A 26,317-nucleotide genomic window follows, 5' to 3' on the forward strand; every position below is an offset into this window, starting at 1 on the left:
CAATTTCTCCGGAGTCTCAGGAATTGCCCATAGGGTAGATTCTCCCTTAGGTGTCTTGGGTGGAAACTGTCGTAACGTAACAGACAGTTTCTGGAGGTCGGTTTGAAATGTGTGGTGCTTTTTAACCTTCCATCCTCACTGTAGATATTTAAGTCGAGAAAAACCATTGATGTATTTGAGAAGGTGCTTGTGAATTTTAGGTAATCATTCTGGGTATTCAACCAGGTTACAAAATTCACTGCGCTGATGACATCGCCGTTCCAGATGATGAAAATGTCATCGATGTATCGTTTCCAGGTGACAATCTGGGGGCGGTAGGGGTTACTTTCATGAAGGATCTTGTGTTCCTCTAGGTGGTAGACGTAAAGTCCGGCTAGGCTCGGAGCAAAAGTACTACCCATGCTCGTTCCGTGGGTTTGTAGGTAGAGTACCTCCTTGTACTGGAAAAAATTGTCTTTGAGGGCCATGGTAATGCACTCTAGGACCAGACTTCTCGGTGTTTGGTATTTCCAAGTGTTACTGAAGAGTACTTCTTCGATGATCTGTAATGTCTCTTCATGGGGCAGGCTTGTGTATAAGCTTTCCACGTCTAAGCTTATCATTAGTTGCGTGGTTGGATCAAAGGTGGTATTTTCCAGCAGTTGTAATACCGATTTGGTGTCCTTCAGGTACGTATCTGTAGCCTGTACCATCGGTCTTAAAAAGGCATCTGAGAATTTCGATAGGGGTTCCAGGATGGATCCAATGCCGGAAACTATTGGTCTTCCAGGTGGATTGTCAATGTTCTTGTGTATTTTGGGGATACAATAAAAATACGGTATCCTAGGGGTCGGTTGTTGCAGGAATTCAGCTTCCTTTTTGCTGATCCAGTCGTGGGCAAGTCCTTCCTCCACCATCCCCCCAATCCGTGTTCTTAGTCGTTCTGTTGGATCACTCTCCAATCTTTTATAGTTCCGTTCGTCGGACAATAGACGTTGGCATTCTCCATCATATTTCTCAAGGGATTGCAGTACTATTGCTCCCCCCTTGTCAGCTGGTTTGATGACTAACTCGCTGTTAGCCGTTAATTCCCGGAGTGCTTGTTGTTCTTCTCCACTGGTATTGTGGAAGACATTCCTCCCTAGTGAGTTCAGTTTGTTGACCTCCGTTATCACTGCCTTCTCAAAGGTTAGAATCTCCATGGGGATACCTGAGTCAGGAGGGGTGAAAGTTGACTTTAGTCTCAGACCTGTGTCCGTCTTGTCTTCGGGTGAAGGTTTATCCTTAAAGAAAGCCTGTAGTTTCAGTTTCCTGAAAAAGTCTTGCAATTCTACATTGAGCTTGAAAATGTCAGGTTTCTGAGTGGGTACATACCCCAATCCTTTGTTTAGGACATTTTTCTGCATCGTTGTCAGAACAATGGGTGCGAGGTTCACCACTAGGTCCCCCTCTTGCTGGTTGATGGTTGGTTGGGTAGTGATCCCGTCATGCTCCGGGTCGTTCGGGCGTTGGGTTGTTCTTGATCTTCCCACATCACATTGTTCCCTTTCCGGTTCTTCCCTCGTGCGTTCTGGCGGGCCCCTAAAAAAGGCTGCTGGTTTCCTCCATACGGTTGTTGTTGTCCGTAGTAACCGTCATTATATTCCTGGTTCCACATTGGACCATAATGGAAGGGATTGAATTGCGGTGGGCCCATGAATTGTTGAAAATGGTTCGGTGGTTGATATCCCCGCCATCCCCTTTGTCTGGGGAACTGTTGGCGTCTTTGTCGCCATCCTCCCCTTCTTTGTCTGTTCCCTTTGTTTCCACTGGAATTGGAACCTGATGAGCCAGTGTCAGAGGTTTCACTGTCCGTGTCGCTGTAGTTGTTCTTTGAAACATAGTCCAATTTTGTGTAGGGATACGCACACTTTTTTAATAGTACCAGCCAGAGGTACAGAATAAAGTTTTTCCTTTTACCCACTGGCCAGGTCCTTTTTAATTTTTTTTCTCACTACACTTCCCACTCACATCCTATTCCTTTCACTTGCACTCAACACACACCACACATAGACTGAATTGTCAACGCTCCCGCGTAGTCGTAGGTCGTAGCGTGCCGCATCCCCTTAGCGGGGTGCGAAGACCCCGATGATGAAGCATGACACCAAGGGGCCTGTTGGTGTGTGAGGGGTATTTTACACAACACTGAGTGTCCCCCTTCCTTTCCTCACCTTTCTTCCCAATAAGTGGTAGGATTCTTCTTGTTTATGTAACAGTGCCCGTGGAGTAGGAATCCTACTTGATACTCTACCTCCCCTCTTTGTTAAATATAGTCTATAAGCAGCGCGCAGCTGCGGGAGTTTTTTGTCCCCTCAGACATAACAGTAACACACACATCGAAGTACACACACTTAGGTATAAAAAAGAAGTCAGCGGTACACCCACAATGGAAGACGAACATGGCCTAACTTTTGCAGAGGATGAGATCGATAAAATTCTAGCAGACAGCAACCTTTTTGAGGGCTTGTGCAACCAGGATACAGGCCCACAAACTAACGATTGGAACGAACTACTAAATCTCAGGCGTAACCAAATAAAAGCAGCATTACATGGCCTGTTTATGACCCAGTACTTGCGTAACAAAATGGCACCCCCGGGCCTGATTGTGAAAAACGAACCATTAATCTTCCAACATGACATGATTTTTAAAAAAGAGTGGTCACTGATCTCCTGGCACTGCTCAAGAGATTGGTTAGTCCTAATAATAAAGACAGCAGCCAGGATCACCCAGGAACTAAAAATCGAAATAAATAAAATTGAAATACAACTGAAAACATATATATCACCCGAAGACCTCAAAATAAGACTAGATGAATTAAATCAACAGATGACCGAGTTCGAATTCAACCTAAAACAAAGCAAGACTAACAAACTAACCAAAGATGTGGCCAAATTCACCCCGGAGAGTGCGTATCCCTACACAAAAGTGGACTATGTTTCAAAGAACAACTACAGCGACACGGACAGTGAAACCTCTGACACTGGCTCATCAGGTTCCAATTCCAGTGGAAACAAAGGGAACAGACAAAGAAGGGGAGGATGGCGACAAAGACGCCAACAGTTCCCCAGACAAAGGGGATGGCGGGGATATCAACCACCGAACCATTTTCAACAATTCATGGGCCCACCGCAATTCAATCCCTTCCATTATGGTCCAATGTGGAACCAGGAATATAATGACGGTTACTACGGACAACAACAACCGTATGGAGGAAACCAGCAGCCTTTTTTAGGGGCCCGCCAGAACGCACGAGGGAAGAACCGGAAAGGGAACAATGTGATGTGGGAAGATCAAGAACAACCCAACGCCCGAACGACCCGGAGCATGACGGGATCACTACCCAACCAACCATCAACCAGCAAGAGGGGGACCTAGTGGTGAACCTCGCACCCATTGTTCTGACAACGATGCAGAAAAATGTCCTAAACAAAGGATTGGGGTATGTACCCACTCAGAAACCTGACATTTTCAAGCTCAATGTAGAATTGCAAGACTTTTTCAGGAAACTGAAACTACAGGCTTTCTTTAAGGATAAACCTTCACCCGAAGACAAGACGGACACAGGTCTGAGACTAAAGTCAACTTTCACCCCTCCTGACTCAGGTATCCCCATGGAGATTCTAACCTTTGAGAAGGCAGTGATAACGGAGGTCAACAAACTGAACTCACTAGGGAGGAATGTCTTCCACAATACCAGTGGAGAAGAACAACAAGCACTCCGGGAATTAACGGCTAACAGCGAGTTAGTCATCAAACCAGCTGACAAGGGGGGAGCAATAGTACTGCAATCCCTTGAGAAATATGATGGAGAATGCCAACGTCTATTGTCCGACGAACGGAACTATAAAAGATTGGAGAGTGATCCAACAGAACGACTAAGAACACGGATTGGGGGGATGGTGGAGGAAGGACTTGCCCACGACTGGATCAGCAAAAAGGAAGCTGAATTCCTGCAACAACCGACCCCTAGGATACCGTATTTTTTTTTTTTTTTTTTTTTTTATTGTATCCCCAAAATACACAAGAACATTGACAATCCACCTGGAAGACCAATAGTTTCCGGCATTGGATCCATCCTGGAACCCCTATCGAAATTCTCAGATGCCTTTTTAAGACCGATGGTACAGGCTACAGATACGTACCTGAAGGACACCAAATCGGTATTACAACTGCTGGAAAATACCACCTTTGATCCAACCACGCAACTAATGATAAGCTTAGACGTGGAAAGCTTATACACAAGCCTGCCCCATGAAGAGACATTACAGATCATCGAAGAAGTACTCTTCAGTAACACTTGGAAATACCAAACACCGAGAAGTCTGGTCCTAGAGTGCATTACCATGGCCCTCAAAGACAATTTTTTCCAGTACAAGGAGGTACTCTACCTACAAACCCACGGAACGAGCATGGGTAGTACTTTTGCTCCGAGCCTAGCCGGACTTTACGTCTACCACCTAGAGGAACACAAGATCCTTCATGAAAGTAACCCCTACCGCCCCCAGATTGTCACCTGGAAACGATACATCGATGACATTTTCATCATCTGGAACGGCGATGTCATCAGCGCAGTGAATTTTGTAACCTGGTTGAATACCCAGAATGATTACCTAAAATTCACAAGCACCTTCTCAAATACATCAATGGTTTTTCTCGACTTAAATATCTACAGTGAGGATGGAAGGTTAAAAAGCACCACACATTTCAAACCGACCTCCAGAAACTGTCTGTTACGTTACGACAGTTTCCACCCAAGACACCTAAGGGAGAATCTACCCTATGGGCAATTCCTGAGACTCCGGAGAAATTGTACAGAGTTGAGTGAATTCAACCGACAAGCGAAAGATCTCAAAACCAAACTTGCACAAAGGAAATACCCCACAAGAACAATCGATAAAGCGATGAAGCGCGCTAAAAACAATCATAGGGAGGCACTCATAGAAGATAATCCTCATGTAAAAGAAGCGAACAAGAGGCCGATCTGTGTAACAACCTATTCCACCATATCAAATCAGGTGTCAAAAGTCATTGATAAACACTGGGGCATATTGAACTGTGGAGGTTTATCATTTGAGAAACCGATGCATGCGCACCGAAGGGGCAGAAACATAAAGGACATTGTGGTCCATACCAGACCACGGACAAACCAGATGGAAAGACCCAATGTAACTGCTGTACAAGGTCACTTCCCCTGCGGGGATTGCAGTTGTTGCCACCAAACTCAAAAAAGTAAATACCTAAACTTCAGAAATGGCACAACATGGGAGCAACGCCACTTTACTAACTGCAACACAAGGAATGTGATTTACCTAGTCACCTGCCCATGCGGACTAGAATATGTAGGCATGACCACCCGCCCCGTCAAGATAAGGATAGGGGAACACAAAAGTAATATACGCTGTAAGAAGACAACAACTAAGATGGCAACACATTTTTTGTCACATCAGCACTGCGTCAACGACCTCCGTTGGACCGTCATAGAACGACTACCCTCCGAGACAGGTCTGTTCCAAAAGGAACAACGTTGGGTGTTCCGCCTGGCAACCCATGTCACCGGACTTAATGATGACATACCATGGAGCCAAGTCTCCTAAAAGACCCCCGGATATAAATAAGGGATAACAATTGGTTGGCATAGGAGCTAGCCCAACAATTGGTGCCAACGTTTGAATAAATGACTTATGATTGTATGATCGAATCATCCCATAATATCACTACAAACGGTACCTCCGTGGCTATGTCAAAAGGAGCTGAACCAAAAACTCCAGTGATCCACTTGGTCCCTCTCACAACGCAATATCGAGAATAGCAATGAAGGAATAACCGGGCAAAATAGCGACGCTATTACCAACATTGGGTACCACCATCTGAATTAATGACATGAGAAGGCATGGTCAACTACACCATACTATCACGAAAAACTGTATGGTACCACCTCCGTGGTGATGTCAATAAGAGCAGATCCACATGATCCAACAAACCCCAGTGTTCCACCTGGTTGCTTTTCCAAAATGCACTACCAAAAATAATGAAAATGACTCAACCGGGCGAAATAGCAAGCGCGCATGCGCGAACCACACTCGACCAATGCGCATGCGCATTGGAACGCCAAAGTCTCGCCTGCGCGCATGCGCAATGGTACTTTCGAGACCCGGCAGCACGCATGCGCGAGGAATAGAACGGCGGCTGCATCACACGGGCCCCCAACGCGAGCAGAAATAACAGAGTGTGAGTGGCTAACAAGCGGAAAGTCCATATTTGGACAGGTTAAAACCCGGTAATTAACGAATGACAGTGATATGCATGGTACATGTGACAAATCACATGCATGGAAGGGGCGTCAACAGGGTTATCACCCTTGCATGGTCATGAGCCTTTCCACTAATTAACCAATGAGAACGCACTTCATCCACCTTTAAATACCACCAAGCTCAGCCGTACATCATTTACGACGGAGCAACACAGGGTGGAGGAAAGAGGCCGACTGAGGCGGATTTCGTGAGTATTCACTGAAACGGAGTTTAAACTCTGTGGGCACATTACAGAGTCCAACAAGTGAGTAGAGATAACAACATTGATTCCACCCTTCTATTCCTATAGATTGTGGATCCACCTACCTACCTACCCTGATGTTCTGAAATTGCTCATGAGGCTTTAATCAGCTTATACAATAAGTATGTTTGAAAACACTGAACCCTAAGTCTGTCATAAGTGTGTGTGAGTTTGTGTGTCATGTGTTCTGTATGTCTTTTTTTCCCATTACAGGTTAAAACAACCGTTTGGGGCTCCAGGTGACTGCACCTGTATGAGCCAACCTATATGGTAACCAAACCTAACGCTCTTTTTTCTTTTTTCAGGACATGTAACTACATGTTCAAGTAAAACCGCTGTAGGCACATTGTATTTGTCTTCAGTAAATGTAATCACTTTTTTAGGAAAGTTAGAACAATAATCTTGTTCTGTAGAGAAACGTGAGTAGGGTTGGGAGTTGTGCCCCGTCCTGAAGAAGGTACGTATGTACCGAAACATGTCGACGCACACCAGAGGTTCTGTCCCTTACTAAGACACAAAACCTCGCCATCTAGCACTTTTTTAATAGTACCAGCCAGAGGTACAGAATAAAGTTTTTCCTTTTACCCACTGGCCAGGTCCTTTTTAATTTTTTTTCTCACTACACTTCCCACTCACATCCTATTCCTTTCACTTGCACTCAACACACACCACACATAGACTGAATTGTCAACGCTCCCGCGTAGTCGTAGGTCGTAGCGTGCCGCATCCCCTTAGCGGGGTGCGAAGACCCCGATGATGAAGCATGACACCAAGGGGCCTGTTGGTGTGTGAGGGGTATTTTACACAACACTGAGTGTCCCCCTTCCTTTCCTCACCTTTGTACCCAGGGCCGCCAGGGGCTGCAGCATGTATTATGCCACCCCTGGCTGGCCTCCTAAATTTGACACAACTGGCTGCGTGACAGCTGGGGCAAAGTCGTGTAAACACACTTTGCTTTAGATATAGTAGCACTATATCTAACCATACAATGGACACTCGAGTTCCTATCAGTCACTCCTATGGCAGGCCTTGACAATCCTGAAGGCAGAGTGCATGGGCTCGTGTGAACTAGGCTCTGGCCCGAGCCGAGTCCGGTTGCAGCTTGCGGAATCAAGACCCAATGGCTGTTCCATGATAACGCGTACCATATCGGTAACTTCGGTGTCGCGTTATCAAGACATGTCGAGTAAGGTGTCATACGAATCGGGGTGCTGCCCTCTCACCAACTCTGGCGACGAGGTTAGCATTCCGCCCTTCTAGAGGGACACGACATGTACGTAACTGTGAACCCCGGTTAAAGTTAACTAAAGCCTCAGCTCCACAAAATGGATGCTGCCACCACAGACACGAGTCTGACCTCCTGCTGCTGGGAGTCCTTCCAGCGAGGAGAGCTTGGACAAAGGGTTTCCTGTCGAGGGCGGTGTTCGCACCATCCCAGACAGGGTTTGTGTATTCTGGGTAGGTAGGGCTTTTGCGAGAAGGTGACTGCGGAGTGGCACCCCGGTGCTCACTACGCATCTGCCGGTTAGAACCAGTTCCAGGGGCGACAGCCCTGGCCTGGGGAAAGTCCGGCAGGGGAGAGGGGTGTAGCTACCCCCCTTCCTGGTCCCACCCTTAGGGCAGGACCTAGTCATGTACCCACCCCTTTCTTTAGAATAAAGGCCGGAGCGGGGACCCTTCCAAATTAGATCATCTTTGATTCAAGAACTACTTTCTACGAAAGGACATTCAAGACTCTTCTCAAGATTTCTCCCTTGTGACTAAGGAGTAGTCACCCTGCATCAGCGGGCACCACCTAAGAACTCTGCGGTTTGCTGTAAGTCCTTCCTCAAGGAATCCGACGGCCCAGCTCGACGAGAACCGGCTTCCCTGGCACCTCTGACCTCTACCCACGTCATCAGCTCAGCTGTGATCTGTGGGTGCGACGAGACCTCGAGGGACCGGCCATCATCAGAACCTGCACGCTCTTAACCAGCACGACCTTCGAAGCAATTCCCTGGTGAGTGCTCTGGGGTCCGAGAAGCCCCGACCCTGAGCCGCTCCAGCACCGAAGTGCAGTCTCCCAGCATCTCCACGATCTGCGTGGGGCCCTTCTGCTCGCTGCTCAGCACGTTGTCTGGTCACTAGCCGCTGGCTTGTGCCCTTCTGTGACGACATCCGGAAATCAACCCTGCCGGTCTGGTTGCTCCAGACTGGCCCTTGCTTCCATCTTTTCGAGAAGCACCCCGGACCCTCCTGGTCCACTCAAGACGCCATCTTAGGCCCACCACGTGGCCCTGAGATCTGCCAAGGCTTGTTGTCCCATCCTGGGCCCAGCGACGCCGACAGCATCATCCTTCGTGGGACAGCTCGCACCTCCACCGTGGTCGCCGACAACGCCTCCTGGTCCGTGAGACTGCAGAGCCTAGCGTCGCCCACTCACCTGGTCGAGGTGACGGCCAACCGGTGCCTTCCTGGTACCCTCTGACTACTGGCTAGTAGTACGAACTTGGTCCCCTCTGCTTTCAGGTATCATCAATCTCTGATCCAGGCTTGGAACTCTACGAACTATTCATCACTGGTCGCCGGCCAGCAACTCCTTTTCTTCCGGCTCCTGGCTCGTCAGCGAAGACCCTGACGCCTGTAAGACTTGTGCAGCCGCAGCCCTCGTGGCTAGGTAACTCGGCATTTCGGTGCCTGCATAGCCTCTTTACTCTAGGGTCCCGAGTCCCTCGCTTCCGACTTGCCTTATCGGGTCCGCCCGAGACCTTAATCTTTCCGTGTCCTCGGACACTTGTTTTAATTGTGCACTTGAAGTATTTGCTAAAGAGATTTGGTTTGTGCTTAGTACCCTGTCCTCATAAAGAGTACAGGGCTGTTGTGATTCTTAATAAATATACTGTTTATTTTCATAACACTTGTGTGGTGTCCTTTCACTGGGTGTTCAAGGGGTACATGTGTGGTAAACAGCTGGCTTAACGCGCCCTCTCGAGTCTTTAGCCTTAGACTGCTCGTATCCACGCTACTAGGATAGCTGGTCTATAGGTTGACTTACAACCAAACACCATAAGGGTCGTTGGAACGATACATAGCGGTCGCTAGAATAGCGAACGTTGCATATCGGGCCAACTTCTCACAGGGAGGACTACGCTTGTCCATCTCCTCTACCAGACTTTGAAGAGGAGACATGTGTTGTGGGCTGACATATTCTTGCATACGTTTGGCAGCCCCCAAATCTCGCCAATGGTCCAAAGACTTGTACCATCTAGGTGACAGCCTGACTTGCGCAGCCGAAGGATCTGGCTGACCCACAGGAGATCTGCGCACAGGACTTCTAGACCTTGAAGATGTTGTTGAGGAGCCAGACGACTGTGAAGTGGAATGACGAGAAGCTGACTCCGTTACCATGATCACAGAGTTTCTTGACGAGGATCGAGCTCTTTCTGAATGTCTCGACGTTGAGCGTTCTTCTCTCGCTGCCGAACGCCTTTGGGGAGTCGGCGGGTCCAACAATCTCTACTTCGAATGCCTCAACGGTGATCGATGCGAGGATCTATGGTCTCTTGACGTCGAGCGGCGATGACCAGCCGTCGACGGAGTCTTCACTCTCGACGCCGAACGGCGATGACCAGCCGTCGACGGAGCCCTCTGTCTCGACGTCGAACGGCGATGACTGGCCGTCGACGGAGCCCTCTCTCTCGACGCCGAACGGCGATGTCCAGCCGTTGACGGAGCTCTCTGTCTCGACGTCGAACAGCGATGACCGGCCGTCGACGGAGCTCTCTGTCTCGACGTCGAACGGCGATGACCGGCCGTCGACGTCGAGTGTCTGTGCGACAATGGCGGAGGGGTATTGGACACCCTCGACGCCGAGACACTGACGGAGACTGCGTCCTCGACGCCGATCGACGTGTTTCTGTCGACGGCGGAGGGGTCTTGGTCCTCGACGCCGAACGTCGTTTCTTAGACGATGGCGGAGGGGTCACACTTCTCGACGCCGGTCGTCGCCTGGATGACGACAGCGGAGGAGTGACCTCCCTCGACGCCGACCGTCGCCCGGTTGACGGCGGCGGAGTCACATCTCTCGACGCCGATCGTCGCCCGGTTGACGACGGCGGAGGGGATCTCGACGACGGAATTGGATCCTTCGACGTCGTCGACGCACCTATTCTTCTTTGCGACGGCGAGCCCGCCGTTGACGGTATTTCTGAAGACAAACGATCCACCGGTGGTTCTTTCCTCAGCGCCAAGCCTGACGCGGAACCTGAAGGGATGGAAGACCTGTCTTTTGAAGATGTTTTAGTCTTCTTGGAACACTTCTTCCCCGGAGACCTTCCTCTGGATGACCTATGAGCCAGGCCATAGATGCGAATTCTCTCCCTGTCTTTGAGAGTTCTTCCTGACAGGTGCTCGCAGTGAGGACAGGTGCCTGGATCATGATCTTCAGGCAGACACAGGATACAAACGTCGTGGTTGTCTGATTTTGCTTTCTTGTTGCCACAAGAAGGACACTTATCAAAAAGTGAATGCATTTTCAGTTGAAAATGCTCATTAACTGACTTAAAAAGGCAGTTCCTTACTTGACTAGTTGTAAAATGTCAAAGTAAGTAAAAAAGTTGTTTAAAGTGAAGTAATTTTCTGTCAGAAAACAGAAATTAGTGGAGCTGTGTAACCAGGATCCTTCCTGAAGGAGCCGGAAAGAACAACTGACCTAACTGTCACCCCTGAGGCATGATGGGATACAGGGGGTATGGGGTGCCTTAAAGGCACGGTGTCTGTTTTTTGTATACAGGTTAGCTTTTCAGTCTTTTTAGACTGTGTGATAGCAATGCAGCCTGGGAGCTTTCTATGCTTCCAGTGAGTTATAAGAATTTCTACTGCTGCCTAAGCATTAAAACAGTTTCTAAACAATTTTTGGTGTTGTTTCTCATGTTTCTAATGCATATTATTCATGTTTGGTGGAAATTCTTCACAGCATATTTCAGCTCTGATGTGATTTGGCTGCTATTGCATGTTTTTATATATATATATATATATATGTATTTATATATATATATATAATTCACTGAAAAAACCATAGGTTATAGACCATATATAGTTAGGAATTAGCATTTACAAAACCTTGAAAATTCACTGAAAAAACCATAGGTTATAGACCATATATAGTTAGGAATTCGCATTTACAAAACCTTATTTTACTCACACAAAACCATTGAAATTCCATATATAGTTAGTTGCACTAACTATATATCGCGCACCCGCAATCCACTGCTGATGATGTCACATATTACATCATTCATGACATGGTCAGTGACATCACTGATGACATCACTGATGACATCTCAAATGACATCACTGATGACAACTCAAATGACATCACTGATGACATCACTGATGACATCTCATTTGACATTACTGATCACATCACTGATGATATCATTCATGTGATAATACGATGAACCTCTTCAGACTCTAATATAACCTTAGATACAATCAGTGTAAACAGACACTCACAGACTGTCACTCATCCATGGAGTTACTCACACACCTAGTCAGTCATGCAAAGAATCAATCACACCTCCATTTCCTCAACTATACAGTTATACAAACTTTACTTATTCAAACATATACTAACACATATTTACTCTCTTATACAATCCCTGATACAAGTTCACAATGATCCATACCGCCACTCACACATTCACTGGCTCTTATGCACAGTTATTTATATATGTCAACTCTCACATGTACTGTGTTTTACATATGTACTTACTTTGACATGTAGCACTGAGATATCCATTCACTCACCAATACACTCATGCACACAGTCAACCGCCCATACAGCTGTTTCCACATGCACTTTTGAAACCATACATCTAGTGAATCAACTGCTCACACATCTATGCACAGAGTCATACACCTCCCAGCCCCCCCCACACACACTCAGTCTCCCATACAAATACTTGGGCAACCAATCAATAACCCACATAGTTACTCATATAGCTACTTATCAACACATGCAACAGTTTACAGAACAACAGACATAACGATGCACAAATTAAGACAGTTTAGTCACTAACCCATGCACTCAGTGAGACACATTTAATCACTCACTCATACAGTCAGTCATGCACCTACTTAATCCTTCATCCAGACACTTATACATCCACTCATTCTTCAATATGTAAGACATATTTTAACTTCACAGAAACATACAGTCACTGGATGTTGTCATCAGTGATGTCATCAGTGATGTCATTTGAGATGTCATCAGTGATGTCATCAGTGATGTCACTGACCATGTCATGAATGATGTAATATGTGACATCATCAGCAGTGGATTGCGGGTGCGCGATATATAGTTAGTGCAACTAACTATATATGGAATTTCAATGGTTTTGTGTGAGTAAAATAAGGTTTTGTAAATGCGAATTCCTAACTATATATGGTCTATAACCTATGGTTTTTTCAGTGAATTTTCAAGGTTTTGTAAATGCTAATTTTTAACTATATATGGTCTATAACCTATGGTTTTTTCAGTGAATTTTCAAGGTTTTGTAAATGCTAATTCCTAACTATATATGGTCTATAACCTATGTTTTTTTCAGTGAATATATATATATACATACATATATAAACATATATCATCTGTATATCTATATAAATACAAACATAAATGCATGCATACATATACTTATATGCATACAGATGCATGTTATTTACATGAAAGTTGAAAAAACACTAATAAAAGCAAAGCTAAAAAGCCACCTCATTACAAACAGAATGGCTTTAACTTAAACGAGGGCGAGATCTATTGCATTTTCAATGCTTGTTTACTTTGGGTCCATCAAGAAGGCATTCAGATGTGTCACACATTTGCCATAAATTCTGAATGTTAGCACTCTAGTTGCACATTAGATCACTGTAGTAAAGCTACTGCTCACCAGGGACGTCTGCTGCTGGTATTCAAAGTGCATGTTTCAGTCTGCATGTCAGAATTTTTTTAATGAAATAGAAGAGGATTTGAGAAGTCACTCAAAATGATCCCTAATTTTTCTTTCTGAAGCACTAATCATACTTTCTATGGCAAAATTAACCCCCTCATGTTGTTCCTTTTTAAATTGAGTGTTTTCAGACTTACCACTTCATTCCAATCAAGATGGCTTCTGGTGTGCCATACTTTTGTCATAAGTAAGACTGTTAGCGCTCTAGTTGTTCTTTAGAACACTCTGGGACATTCTGTCATTGGGCTATACTTGGGGTACATCTGGGTGATATTTGGGCTACATTTAGGCTCTTTTGTCTCTGGTGGCCATCTTGGGAGACTGTATGTCAGAATTTTTTAATGAAATTGAAGAGGGTTTGAGAAGTCACTCAAAATGTGCCCTAATTTTTCTTTCTGCAGCACTAATCATAATTCATATGGCAAAATATACCCCCTCATTTTGTCCCTTTTTAAATTAAATGTTTTAAGAGTTACCACTTTATTCCAATCAAGATGGCTTCAGGTGTGCCATACCTTTGTAATAAGTAGGACTGTTAGCGCTCTAGTTGTTCTTTAGAACACTCTGGGACATTCTGTCATTGGGCTATACTTGGGCTACATCTGGGTGATATTTGGGCTACATTTGGGCTCTTTTGTCTCTGGTGGCCATTTTGGGAGACTGCATGTCAGAATTTTTTAATGAAATAGAAGAGGATTTGAAAAGTCACTCAAAATGTGCCCTAATTTTTCTTTCTGCAGCACTAATAATACCTTCTATTGCATAATATACCCCCTCATTTTGTTCCTTTTTAAATTAAATGTTTTAAGAGTTACCACTTTATTCCCATCACGATGGCTCCAGGTGTGCTATACCTTTGTAATAAGTAGGACTGTTAGCGCTCTAGTTGTTCTTTAGAACACTCTGGGACATTCTGTCATTGGGCTATACTTGGGCTACATCTGGGTGATATTTGGGCTACATTTGGGCTCTTTTGTCTCTGGTGGCCATTTTGCGAGACTGCATGTCAGAATGTTTTAATGAAATAGAAAAGGATTTGAGAAGTCACTCAAAATGTGCCCTAATTTTTCATTCTGCAGCACTAATCATACTTTCTATGGCAAAATATACCCCCTCATGTGGTTTCTTTTTAAATTAAATGTTTTAAGAGTTACCACTTTATTCCAATCAAGATGGCTTCAGGTGTGCCATACCTTTGTAATAAGTAGGACTGTTAGCGCTCTAGTTGTTCTTTAGAACACTCTGGGACATTCTGTCATTGGGCTATACTTGGGCTACATCTGGGTGATATTTGGGCTACATTTGGGCTCTTTTGTCTCTGGTGGCCATTTTGGGAGACTGCATGTCAGAATGTTTTAATGAAATAGAAAAGGATTTGAGAAGTCACTCAAAATGTGCCCTAATTTTTCATTCTGCAGCACTAATCATACTTTCTATGGCAAAATATACCCCCTCATGTTGTTTCTTTTTAAATTAAATGTTTTAAGAGTTACCACTTTATTCCAATCAAGATGGCTTCAGGTGTGCCATACCTTTGTAATAAGTAGGACTGTTAGCGCTCTAGTTGTTCTTTAGAACACTCTAGGAGGCTGCAGTAGAACACAAAGGAATCAACTGACAGTCTCTGTCCTTGTTGGATGTACATGTTTTACTGAGAATGTCAGACTTCATTTTCACATGACTGAGAAAGATAATGTGAATTTACAGAAAATATGCTTTCAGTTTAGCTTATAGATCCCCTTCCAAACCACTGTGGGAAAATCATGAGATATTAGTTTTCTTTCAAACAATATTCATGATATCACAGCAGAAGGTTTTTTCACATGGTAAAATCACCTTAGAACCCACCACAATTCCTAAAACGAGTATGGTACCATCAACAAATGATTTATAATGTAACTAAAGTCCTAAAACCCTCTATTAACTACAATGCTTTTTAATGAGGTGCTATCATGTATATTGGTCCCAAGATGGCTGCCAACACTTCTTGGATGAAGTGCTGACAGCCAATCAGATCAGATGTGTGGTTAGGCTCCGCCCAGATATATATCTTTTTTTGAACCTAAATTACTCAAAATCCACTGGAGCACATATATTGAGACCTAGCAAAGGCACATCGGGTTAACAGTCCCTACAATTTTGCCAAGTTTCGTGCAAATCCATTCAGCCGTTCGAGCTAAAAGTGAGGCCAACCGCCCTATGGAAATTAACATGGGAAAAACACGTTTTGGGACCCCCCTTTTTTCTCGGCCCCCCCTTGATGAAACCCGCCCAAATTGTCAGGGGCTGCTCAGAAAAAGAATGTTCCATTTTCCTGAAAATTTCAGCCAATTCTGTCCACAAACGCCAAAGTTATTAGACATAGAATTTTCAAAAATCCCATAGAGAAAAAATCCTAACTATATATACCTACTGGCGACCGCCAGTAGGTAATATATATATATATATATATATATATATATATGTGGGGCACATATAATATAGTGTTTCCGGGGTCCCGTGCATGGGCGGGAATATTCTAATGCTTATGACTATTGATGAGGATCTCCTGGAAGAGAACTTGAACATCTGATAGAGACATCTATCCGCAGATTCCTTAATTTAGAATAGATACCACAGCCATACCCCAAAAGGGAGGCGGGTCTGCGACAGAACAACAGAAAGGGCCAAGCATCTGATCCAGCAACAGAGTGACGGATAAAAGGTGGAAAGCTGTAGCAGAACAACCAGACAGCAACCCAAGCAGCTCGAAGAGCAGAGATAACAGGAAAGAAGAAATCCTAAAAACATGCCAGAATGGCCGCACACCATACCCGTAAAAAAATGACAGGTAGAACGCCATGAGCCCTATACCAGAGCAAGAAAGAGAGAGGAAGAAGGACCACAGTCAGCTTAAAGGCACACGATGAGTGCACTGACCCAAGCTCGAAATTAACTTGAGATGCAACCAGCGCCTAACAGGCTAGCCAATAGAAGGAAGCCGAAGGAGCCGGTGTCGAGCCCAAAGGCAAGAGCTAGAACCTGAGCAATAAGTTAGGAATAGCCAGCGGGACAAGAAGCATGCCAAGTGCACACCTAACCCCAAAAAGGGTAATGAGGGGCAATTAGCATCACTCCCCAACCCGCTGAAGCAGGTAGATTATGCAGCAGGAAAACGGCCATAGAGACCTTAAAGTGACTTACACAGGAAGTATTAGAGTGCCTGACAGTGCAGCATGAAGCCAAAGCAAGAAATAACCCACAATGTAGGCTTGCAGGCAGTAGTCAATGACCACTGCCATGAGAAAAACTGTCCCGCATTCGTAGCATCCTAACAAGAGTAGATGATAATTTGGAAAAAGAGCATATATCCAAAGGGAGGTGCCAAAAACACCAAGTTAACAAATGGTAGCAAGAGTCTCAGAATCAGAGACCAACATTCCAGAAAAGACACCTACAGTGTCGAACACCAAAAAGGGAGCATATAGCAATTTGGGAAATCACTCCAGTGAACAGAAGCAAGGATGTCCTTATGGCAACTTGCAGCAACTCCGAAAAGCTCCCCCACACATTGAGATATTGGTCCAGACCTTGCAGCCTCAACAAAAGGTGGCGACATAGGAAGACCTGCATGTATACATAAATGTTGAAACATAGAATTATGTAGAAACAGAACTAGCCAGGAGCATAGACGCACAAGTTACTACTTGTGTAACGATATATCTGTAAGAGACATTAGTTAGTGATAGATTCCTTACCTTAGAATATCTCCAGGCGTCAGACTGGATCCGGAAATTTTTGCGTAGCAGTACCCTTGCGCATCGGTAGGCGTCGTCTGCGGCTCCGCGTCCGTCGTCGGCGCCGTGATGACGTCGGAGTACTTAGTCGCCGCCTCCCCGTGCTGACGGCAGTTCTTAAGAAGGGTCCCAGTAGAGCTGTTAAACATTTCGCTTGCATTTATTATAGAAAATTCAAAAGGAATGACATACAATGTCAGTTAATCACAATGCATGATCCATATCATTTGGTCAAATAAAAGTGCACTTTTATTTGACCAAATGATATGGATCATGCATTGTGATTAACTGACATTGTATGTCATTCCTTTTGAATTTTCTATAATAAATGCAAGCGAAATGTTTAACAGCTCTACTGGGACCCTTCTTTCCTACACCGTATAGTACCCAGGTCCCATGTGGATTCCCCGGGTTGAACCCCCCTCTTAGATCAATCGACGGCAGTTCTTAGACACAGCTTTTCCGCGCCAGAAGCGCTGAGCCATGTTAAAAACCAACACTGGTGCCATTGAAACTAGGGCCCTGAAAGGGGATGACCTAAACCCTAGATATCGGTTTGCAGAACGGGGAGGATGGGTGAGTCGGTAAGGAATCTATCACTAACTAATGTCTCTTACAGATATATCGTTACACAAGTAGTAACTTGTGCATCTGAAAGAGACACGTTAGTGATAGATTCCTTACCTTAGAATACATACCCCAGCAATACCAACCCCGGTGGTGGGTCTGCAAACCAATAATCACACCAGAAAGTCCTGGAGGACGGAACGGCCAAAGGAGCCATCCCTCCGGACTTGACTGTCTAGGCAATAGTGTCTTGCAAACGTGTGCAGCGAGGCCCACGTAGCTGCCTGGCAAATGTCCTGCAAGGGCACTCCCAACCCCAGGGCAGTTGTAGCCGTGGCTCTGGTGGAGTGAGCCCGCAATCCAACAGGGGGCTCCTTTCTAGCCAAGGAGAAGCATGCCTGAATACAAAAGATGATCCATCGGGAGATGGTCCTCTTATGTACCGCCTTCCCCTTCCTAGCGCCCACGTAGCCAACAAAGAGTTGGTCATCCACCCGGAACTGGCGTGTGCGATCCAAGTAGAATGAGAGCGCACGTTTTGGATCCAGACGGTGGAGCCGTTCTTCCTCTTTAGAGGGGTGTAGTGGCGGAAAGAAGGTTGGCAAAGTGATGGACTGCCTGATGTGGAAGGCTGTGCCAACCTTCGGCAGGAAAGATGGCTTAGTACGCAACACAACCTTGTCCGGATGGACAGAAAGGAAAGGAGGAATACAAGAGAGGGCCTGGAGCTCACTCACTCTCCTGGCAGAGGTGATGGCAACCAGGAAAGCAGTCTTCAGTGTAAGAAGGCGGAGAGGACAGTTGTGAAGTGGCTCAAAGGGAGCGCACATCAGAAATGTAAGTACAAGGTTCAAGTCCCACTGAGGCATCACAAACGGAACAGGTGGAAATGTGTGTGTGATGCATTTTAGGAATCGATTTACAATAGGGGACTTGAACAAACTTGGTTGATCAGGCAGCCTTAGGAAGGCAGAAAGATAGCCCTTGATAGTGCCCAGAGCAGAGCCCTGCTGGGCAAGAGAAAGAAAGAAGAGAAGAACCTCAGAAAGAGGGGCAGAGAGAGGATCCACAGCCTTTGCTGTGCACCATGCCACAAATCTGTTCCACCTGCTGGCGTATACCGACTTTGTGGAGGGACGCCTGGCTGCCAGAATGATGTTACAGACAACAGGAGGCAAGTCAAATGGCCTCAACTGTCGCCGCTCAATCTCCAAGCATGGAGGTGGAGACTGGACAGGTTCGGGTGGAGGACCGTCACCTGCTGCTGCGACAGAAGGTCCTCCTGAAGAGGCAGACGAACCGGGGGATCGACTGACATACTGAGTAGCTCGGGATACCAGTACCTTCGTGCCCAGTCCGGAGCCACAAGGATGACTTGGGCCCGGTCGCTCTTGATCTTCTTCAGCACTCTGGGCAGAATTGGTATAGGCGGAAAGGCGAACAACAGACCGCAACTCCACTCGCGACGAAAAGCGTCTCCGAGCGAGTGACGCCTTGGAAATTCCAACGCGCAGAACTGATGACATTGCACGTTCTCTTCGGTGGCGAATAGATCTAACCAAGGCTCTCCCCACTGCAGAAAGAGACCTTGCGCCACGTCAGAGTTCAGACGCCATTCGTGATCCATCATGCACCGGCGGCTGAGTTCGTCCGCCCTGGCGTTCAGAGAACCTGCCAGGTGTTGAACCACCAGGGTCACGCCCTGATGTTCCAGCCATTGCCAGAGGCGCAGAGCCTCCTGGCAGAGGGTCCACGACCCCACCCCGCCCGGTTTGTTGCAGTACCACATGGCGGTGGTGTTGTCCGTGAACACCTGCACTACACTCCCTCGTACAGAGGGGAGGAATGCCTTCAGTGCTAGACGAATCGCCCGCAGCTCCAAAAGGTTTATATGGAGCCAGGAGTCCGCCGGAGACCAGAGGCCTCTGATCTCCGCCTCTCCCATGTGGCCTCCCCAGCCCTGGAGGGACGTCCGTCACAACCACATGCTCCGGTTGGGGAAGGGAGAGGGATCTGCCGCTGACCCAATCGCGGTCCGTGAGCCACCACTGTAGCTGTCTCGCAGTGCCCTCCGAGATCAGGACGTGTTCGGACAGGTTGCCCTGATGCTGGGCCAACTGAAACTTCAGTTCCCACTGCAGAGCCCGCATCCGCCACCTGGCGTGATGCACCAGTAGGATGCAGGAGGCCATCAGCCCCAGAAGCCGCAGCGTCAACCTGACCGAGATCCGGGATAACTGCTGAAAGATGGGAATCAGAGCCTGAATATCCCGGACCCGCTGTTCGGGCGGATAAACCCGAAACCGCGCTGAGTCTAGAACCGCTCCGATGAAGAGGAGCTTCTGAGAGGGGCACAGGTGTGACTTTTGCACATTGATGGAGAACCCCAGCTGGTGCAGGAGGTCTGCAGTTGTCTGGAGGTGGTTGGCGACTGTCTGGGGCGAGCCCGCCTTCAACAACCAGTCGTCGAGGTAGGGGAAGACTGAAACCCCTAACCTACGCAGATGAGCTGCGACCACCGCCATCACCTTTGTGAACACCCGTGGGGCGCTGGTAATGCCGAAGGGGAGCACGGTGTACTGAAAGTGCTCATGGCCAACCGTGAACCGCAGGTAGCACCGGTGGGCCGGCAGGACGGGGATGTGGAAATAAGCGTCCTGCAAGTCCAACGCTACCATCCAGTCTCCTGGGTCCAGGGCAGCTAAGACCTGAGCCAGTGTCAGCATCTTGAACTTCTCCTTCCGGAGGAAGCCGTTGACGTTCCGTAGGTCCAAGATAGGGCGTAAGCCCCTTTTGCCCTTCTTGGGTACCAGAAAGTAGTGGGAGTAGCAACCACGTCCTACTTTCTGGCCCAGGAACGCGCTCGATGGCCCCCTTGGCCAAGAGGGCCGTAACTTCCTCCTGCAGAAGTTGCAAATGATCCCCGATACACGGTGGTTCTGCGGTGGCATGGCTGGAGGAGTCGCCTCGAAGGGGAGGGAGTAGCCCCTTCGGACGAGCTGCAGCACCCACCTGTCCGAAGTAACAGTGCGCCAGTGGAGGAGGTGATGGCGAACCCTGTCACCCACTGGCATCACATGGGCCTGAAAGCACGGACTAGGAGGGTTTTGAGGCGGATGCTGCGGGGGAAGGTGTGGACTGACCACGCCGTTGTCCCCTACCGCCGCCACAGCAGTTTCCACGGCCGCCACCACGTTGGGTATTACCCCGCGGAGCGTGGCAGGCAGCACGTGTGGGTACACATCTTCCGCGGATACGAAAGGAGTGAAAGGCAGCCGATTGCTGGCGTGAGCCCGAGAGGCCCATGGACTTGGTCGTAGCCCTGGAGTCCTTAAAACGCTCAAGCACATGGTCTGCCTTGTCGCCAAAAAGGCGACGGCCATCGAACAGCATGTCCATCAGTGTGTTCTGGACATCGGCCGAGAAATTGGCTGACCTCAACCAGGCGTGACGTCTGACTGCCACCGTCGTTGCCATTGCTCTACCCAGTGAGTCGGTGGTATCCAGTCCACACCGGATAGAATATCTGGCTGCATCCCGACCTTCCACAAGGGCTTGGCCGAGTTTGGCCCGTACCTCCAACGGACACTCTGGCAGCACTTCCGCGATCGTATCCCACAGAGAGTGGGTGTAGCGGCCCAAGAGGCATGAGGTGTTGGAAGACTGCAGTCCCAGACTAAGGGAGAAGATCTGTTTGCCATACTGCTCATACCTCTTGGATTCCCTGTCCGGCGGAGCCGACGGGAATGCGGTCTGGGAATTAGAGGCCTGGATGACCAGGCTCTCAGGGGTGGGGTGGGTGGACAGGAAACATGGGTCACCCGGGGCCGGGCGGTGGCATCTGGCCACGTTCCTATCTACGGGCGAACCCGTAGCGGGCTTGGACCAAGTGCCCAAAAGAACGTCAGTTAAGGCCTCGTTAAACGGCAGCAGAGGCTCGGCTGAGCATGACTGCGGCTTAAGGTCCTCATAAGACTGGCACTCACGTGTCAGAGGGTCCTCAGACCCCTCCCAATCCTCCTCATCACCCATCACCTGGTACTCAGGGTCAGTAAAGGATGGGGCCGGTTCATGGAAAGTGAACTCACCAAACGGCGTCTATATCGGCGCCGAGCGGCGCCGTTCCAGCGCCGAAACCGGGTTGAGGGAGGCGTCGGGGACGGCGCCGCCCGAGGACGGGGCCGGGTGGCACCTGTGGGGTCGGCGCCGGGGAGGTCGTTGAGTCCACCGGTGACGGCTCGGATCGGATCCGGATCCAGCAGGGCCCAGTGGCGCCGGGCCGAAGGCGCCGTCGGAGCCGAAGCACCCGACGACGTCGGGCCGAAGCCCCCGACCTGCTACGACCCCCAGACGGGACCGCTGGGCCTGAAGGCGCCGCAGAACCCATCGGGGAAGAGAGGGACCTCATGGCCATGAGGAACCACGCGATCTCCCTCGGCGTCGCCTTACGCCCAGGGACCGGAGGGTATGAAGCCGGACGAGACGCCTGCGACTCCGACGGAGCCGCGTGGGCGGTGCCTCCTGAATCCCCGGCCGCGCCGCGCGAGTGTCGGGGGAGTCGGAAGAGCGATGAAGTCTCTTTGACTTCTTGTGCTTACCTGACGACTTCGACCCAGAGGAGTGATGTCGACTCCCGGAGCTATGACGGCTCCGCTCCCGCAACCGGTCCCTCGACCTCCGTCCGGACCGGGACCTCTCTCGGCGCGGGGCCGACTGTCGGAGTTCGAGCCGCTTACGGGACCGCTCCCGTCTAGCTTTCGAAGTAAGGGCCCGGCAGTCGAGGCAGGTCTTGTCGTCGTGGTCGACGCCGAGACAGTGGAGACACCGACGGTGAGGATCCGTGACCAACATCAGCCGGTCGCAATCTTCACAGGGTTTGAAACCAGGCATCCCTATCGGCACCGATCGGAGTCGAAGACTCGAAAAAGGATGATCAAAAGATCAAAAAAGATTTAGTCAAAAAGAGACTAAGGTACCACTTTTTCCGGATCTGCACTGCTGGCGCGGAAAAAAGAAGAACTGACGTCAGCACGCGGAGGCGGCGTCTAAGTACTCTGACGACGTCATCACGGCGCCCACGACGCCGACGACTGACGCGGAGCCGCAGACGACGTCTACCGACGTGCAAGGGTACTGCTACGCAAAAATGTCCGGATCCAGTCTGACGCCTGGGGATATGCTAAGGTAAGGAATCTATCACTAACGTGTCTCTTTCAGATATGTCCATACCGGATCATACCTAGCACAGTAAGGTCAGGTAGTAGCCGTTTTTGAAGAAGAGACCATGAAACCTCCCAAAGAGGCGGATGACCATGGCGTAGGCAAATAGAACCAGTGACAACATAGAACCCCGTACAGCGGACCACCAAGCGACCTATGGAGCCCACAGGATCTCCAGGCCCAGGTGAGGTAAGCAAGGCTATATAATAGCATACAAGTACCCCACATGGAGTATGCATACCCCAAACAATGGAGAACACCTCTTAGGGCAATAAGCCAGGCCAAAAGAACGCATTAACGGACCGAGCACTGTGAACTGAGTTCTGAGCCGTATTGACATTACCAAGCTGAGCCACCGGCTGAATACCACAGTCAGAGGACACAGCAACCTGTGGAACACGGCCACAGAAGGCCAACAGGCAACTGAAAGCAAAACGCATCCAAGGGATGCCAATAAAAGGGTAAGTACCCTTGACCACAGAAAAAAGAAGACGTGAGGCTCACTGCCTATGTTAAATACAGAGCGCATCTAAAGGATGCAAAATGAAAAAGTACCACAGAAGACAGGCCTAAAAGGACTTAAGTGCGAGGAGAAAAGCCCGCCAGAAGCCGGTGAACCGCCGATTCGGCGTGAGCATCAAACAGCAACCCCCCCATCAAAGGGTAAGTCGACCAGTCACTCCCGGATATTTTCAGGGAAAACGTTATCCCCCAACCAGGCGGGACACGCCTTAAGGCAACAGAACCCCCCATGACTCGGCCCAAAGAATCCGCATTATCTAAGGCTGAACGGATTGTGAATTCGGCATGGTCGCATCCATTCCTGAGGAGGTGAAGGAGATCAACGCGAGCACCTTCAGAGGTGGCAGGAAGCATAGACTCTTCAGAGTCCCACAGGGCTGGGGTAGCCTGAGCCAAAACATACACTGTATTTAAGGACCATAGAGCTGCACTAGTGGATGCAAAGATGTTCCTACCCCATGATTCAAGCCATCTGGACTCCCGAGAGGGAGGAAGCTTTAGAGGGGGCAGAGAAGGAAAAGCAGTCTGCAACACAAACCCCTGTGCATCAGGGTGCACAAAAAGATAAACCGGATCATGTGGAGCTGGACGGTGGCGGTGCAAAAGTGAACGAGCCACCGGGTCACCTGAAGCAGGCCGGACCCAGGTACCCAAAAAAAAGGGCATCATAAAGGGAAGCCTCAAAAGGCAAAAGCGGCTCCACATTTCCGGACCCACGGTGAAGGACCTCAAGCAAAGGGAACCACAGACAAAGGGGCAGAGAGGGGTTACATATTTAAAATGCGGGTAGCCAATGAGACCACTCTCAAAAAAGCCGCACCAGCCTCTGTAGCCCTCTGCGGAGGGGACAGCATCTCATCAGTAGGGGCGGGATGTAAGATGAAACTCCCAAGACCCATGGAAGAATGAGGATCCTGACGGGGCTCCTGCCGGATCTGGGAGCTCCTGGGGAGGCTCCACAAATTCCAAGGGGGGCACTGGCAACACAAGCTCAGGTGACGCCGGGCAGCGCCAAACTCTCTCCAGAAGCCTCTATAGAAGAGTCCAGAACTCGGCATTGACACAATGCCAAAACGAAACTATGACAAGCTCTCCCTCTGAAGAAGGAGAGTGTGCCGGAGCCGGCGAGGCAAGCTTCCGGTGCCGCTCCGGCAGAGCCTCATCCAAAACATGCTCTGAGTCCGCAGAAAGGAGCGGAGGCGGAGTCGAGGAGGCAAGCCTCCAGCACCGGAACGGGGACGACCCGGCTACGGACAGGCGGCCGCCTGCCTGGAAGGCTGAGGTGTGCTCCAGTCAGGGCCATGAGCACCGGCAACCACTTGTGGCGCCACAGGGAGCCCCGCAGGGCTTTGCGGCGCGGCAGAGGCGCCGTGGGTCGTTGAGGCGGATCCAGCTGGACCGCGCCCTAATCACTCCATGTGGACCGTAGAGGGGGACTCAACCAGGCCGCGCCCTACCACCACATCTCCAACATTCCTGGGAGGCAAAGGCACAACTGGCGCCGGGGACGAACCTGCCGGCGAGTCAGTCGGAGACCCCCACAAGAAGCAGAGGTCCCAGGGATGCCCCAGAAATGGGAGAGAACCCAAGGGAGGCCTGGAAAGCCGTAGCATAGGCCTCCATTTGGGCCAGAGTCGCCCCCACACCTAGAAAGGGCGGAACGACCATCGAGAGCGCACGTCTAGAAAGTTCCGAGAACCAGTGCCCTTGACAACAGAAGAAGATGAGGTCGAAGACCTAGGCGGCAAGCGCCTCGAATTACCAAGTGGAGAACGACCGCCCCGGACCCCAGAGGGCGATCAACGGTGGAACCGAACAGTAGAGGGACCTGCTATCGACGAAGAGGCCGGGGGGGGGGCGAGACGACTCTGACCGGGACAGCCGTCCCGAGAGAAGCTTCATACGGCGCTCCCGCCGAGACTTCAGTTTCAGAGGTTGGCAGGCTTTACAGTCCCTGGAGTCATAGTGCTCGCCCAGACACAACATAGAAATAAGATGCAGGTCCGTCACGGACATCTGCTGCGAACAGGAATTAGAAGATTTAAAGCCCGAAGGCATCGCACACTGTTCCCGACGCAAAGCTTCAAAAAGGGGGCCTAAAAACAGGCCAGGAGGGACCGCTCCCTCCAGATCCGCGTTGCACGCGGAAAAGAAGGAAACTGACGTCAGCGCGCTGAGAGGGACTTATAGGACCTTGCTGACGCCACGTACTTGGATGACGTCAGGGCAGGGTCGTGTGGCGCCGTCCCCCGGCGTGCAGAGGTGCTGCTGCAAAACATTTTCGGATCCAGACTCTCGCCAGGGGATATTCTAAGTTAAGAAATCTGCGGCTAGATGTCTCAGTCAAATCCTAATTATCTATATTCAAGTACTAGTAACATAAAAGATTATTACTTACTCTCCAATTTAGGTAAATGGGTTGGTACTCATACACCTGAACTTATTTCACGTCTTCTGTGTTGCCTAAATGGCATGCTTGTCTAATGAAAACTCTTACATACTGGTAATACAAAAACATGCTTCACTGAAGATTACCTTCACTGTGTCACATCAAGAGATAATGGTTTAATTTTTAGCAACGTGGAGCTATTATCACAACGACTAAGATTTGCATGTAAACATTTAAAAACACTTCAACACATGCATTTAAAAAAAACTAAGTGAAAGACCCACATTGC

At 48.8% G+C, this 26,317-nt stretch overlaps 1 protein-coding gene across 1 annotated transcript in view; it reads right to left on the reverse strand.

Moving 5' to 3' along the window:
* OSBPL1A (oxysterol binding protein like 1A) overlaps positions 1–26,317 on the reverse strand; it is a 2,145,795-nt gene that overhangs the window by 53,760 nt on the left and 2,065,718 nt on the right. The window lies entirely within an intron of this gene.

This window comes from Lissotriton vulgaris, chromosome 4_1 (assembly GCF_964263255.1).
Source record: "Lissotriton vulgaris chromosome 4_1, aLisVul1.2, whole genome shotgun sequence".
In the NCBI taxonomy this organism is placed as follows: domain Eukaryota; kingdom Metazoa; phylum Chordata; class Amphibia; order Caudata; family Salamandridae; genus Lissotriton; species Lissotriton vulgaris.